A 2,710-nucleotide genomic window follows, 5' to 3' on the forward strand; every position below is an offset into this window, starting at 1 on the left:
CCCTCCGTCTCCGCCTGCCGTCCGCGCCCTCGTCTGCTCTCTCCGTCTGCTCTCTCCGTCTGCTCTCTCCGTCTGCTCTCTCCGTCTGCTCTCTCCGTCTGCTCTCTCCGTCTGCTCTCTCCGTCTGCTCTCTCCGTCTGCTCTCTCCGTCTGCTCTCTCCGTCTGCTCTCTCCGTCTGCTCTCTCCGTCTGCTCTCTCCGTCTGCTCTCTCCGTCTGCTCCCTCGTCTGCTCTCTCCGTCTGCTCCCTCCGTCTGCTCCCCCGTCTGCTCTCGTCTCCTCCCGTCTGCTCACTCTGACTGCACTGTTTGGGCCCGAAACTCCAGCCGGTCATGAACACTCAAATGTTTAAATAGCTAAAATTGTACGACATCTTTTATTTTTTCCAAAATTACATTTTTATTTGATCTAAAATTTCAATTAATGTTTTTCACCAAATCCCATTTGATTTTATCCCAAGTTTTATTTAAATTTTTTTCCCAATTCCTTTTAATACTTTTCCAAATTCTGCTTTTCCATTTAAAAAATTTTTTTTTTTATCTATACAAAGACAGTATTAGAGCTCTATGAAATATGTGTCTATTTTAATTTGTCTAGTTCTGTTTTATGATTGAATGCAAATGTATTATGAAAGCAGCATTCGTGTAGCTCAAACAGTAGAGTGCTTGCAACATCAAGGTCATGGGTTCGATTCCCAGCGAATGCATGAATTAATTGAGTGTAAACCATCAATGCAATGTAAGGCACTTTGGATAAAAGCGCTTGCAAAATGCTTGAATGTAAATGTATCAAAAAACGGTGGTAGTCAAACACAAATGCATAAAGCTTTAATTAACCTTTTGAAATGTAATCAGATGGAAATTTAAACATTCCTTATATTTTAAGTGTTGCACAATAGAGATTTACAAAATTCTGTGATATTCATGAAAGGTTTTAGGAAACTGTATTATTATTATTATTAATATAATTTTAACCAACTTACACACACTAGTCCATATTACCATTTGATCAAGTGCACATCCCTAATTTTGATTTATTTATCCAACATTTGCCAGATTCATTCCGTGTTATACAATTAAATCCATCTTTATGACTGGATTCCATCCGTGTTTTCCACATGCCAAAAGTCATAGAGCCCTACGTGTCATTTGAAGAATAAAACAGCATCTGTTCATCACGCCCAAGATATTTTGGTGATTTTTTTTTTACATAGTTTGTTTTTCAGTTGTTTTCATGCTCCAAGTGCAAATCAGCTCTGACTCTTTAATGCTTCACCTGAGCTTTTACATCTTGCATAAGTGTTCATGAAGATTCTGACCCTGTCATGAACTCATTTGAGCTCCTCTAAAGTTTCATGAGAGACCATCTTGAAGCATCTCAGGAGATGCTGTGGAAATATTTAGTCTCTCTTTAGAATAGAGTGCTGATGTTCTTGTTCCTCTGGTGTTTTGTTCAGCGTTTAATGGCTGATGGTTATTTTTAGTCTTGGATCTTCAGTCTCATGCTCTGCTGTTGTTTATGGATCGGGGGTCAGACGAGGGTCTCATGGTTCAGTTCCTGTTATAGAACATCCCTCACTCTGTTTGTCCTTCTTTTCATCGGTTTTCTTTCTCATCATTCAGACACACACACACACGCACACACACTAATGTTCTTTCCACTGGCGTGTTGCCCAGATTTTGTTATTGGTTTCCCTGCCGCCCATGTATGTCACTGAATGATGCTGAGCTAAAAATACATCACGCTTCATCCAGAATTCAACCTAAACGAGACTTCAGGACGTCAGGGGAAGAATGTGTGTGTGTGTGTGTGTGTGAGAGGGAGTGTGGAATGTGTATGTGTGTGTGTGCGCAAGTGTGTTAGCATGTCAGTGTGTGAGTGTGTTTATGTGCATATGATTGTGCAAGTTTGTGTGTGAGGGTGCAAGAGTGTCAGAGTGTGTGTTAGTGTGGGAATGTTGGTGTGTGTGTGTGTGTGTGTGTGTGTGCAAGTGTTCTTGTGCTCGAATGTGTTTGTGAGTGTGCGAGTGTGAGTGTGTGTCCACGAGGGTTCGTGTTAGTGTATGATTGTGCAAGTGTGTGATTGTGCATGAGTATGATTGTGTACGAGTGTGATTTTGCGAGTGTGTGCGTGCGCGTTTGAGTGTGTCATTGTGCATGTGTGAGTGTGTGTCCACGAGGGTTCGTGTTAGTGTATGATTGTGCGAGTGTAAGTGTGTGATTGTGCAAGAGTGTGATTTTGCGAGTGTAAGTGTGTGATTGTGTGATTTTGCGAGTGTAAGTGTGTGATTGTGCAAGAGTGTGATTGTGTGATTTTGCGAGTGTAAGTGTGTGATTGTGTACGAGTGTGATTGTGTGATTTTGCAAGTGTAAGTGTGTGATTGTGCAAGAGTGTGATTGTGTGATTGTGCAAGAGTGTGATTGTGTGATTGTGCAAGAGTGTGATTGTGTGATTGTGCAAGAGTGTGATTGTGTGATTGTGCAAGAGTGTGATTGTGTGATTGTGCAAGAGTGTGATTGTGTGATTGTGCAAGAGTGTGATTGTGTGATTGTGCAAGAGTGTGATTGTGTGATTGTGCAAGAGTGTGATTGTGTGATTGTGCAAGAGTGTGATTGTGTGATTGTGCAAGAGTGTGATTGTGTGATTGTGCAAGAGTGTGATTGTGTGATTGTGCAAGAGTGTGATTTTGCGAGTGTAAGTGTGTGATTGTG

At 41.4% G+C, this 2,710-nt stretch overlaps 1 protein-coding gene across 3 annotated transcripts in view; it reads left to right on the forward strand.

Annotated features, from left to right (window-relative positions):
- The window catches only part of LOC107568035 (protein LBH-like), a 20,310-nt gene that overhangs the window by 3,970 nt on the left and 13,630 nt on the right, over positions 1 to 2,710 (forward strand). The gene's annotated exons all lie outside the window — the stretch shown is intronic.

The sequence above is a fragment of the Sinocyclocheilus grahami genome, unplaced genomic scaffold (assembly GCF_001515645.1).
Source record: "Sinocyclocheilus grahami isolate Dianchi unplaced genomic scaffold, SAMN03320097.WGS_v1.1 scaffold1208.1, whole genome shotgun sequence".
NCBI lineage: Eukaryota > Metazoa > Chordata > Actinopteri > Cypriniformes > Cyprinidae > Sinocyclocheilus > Sinocyclocheilus grahami.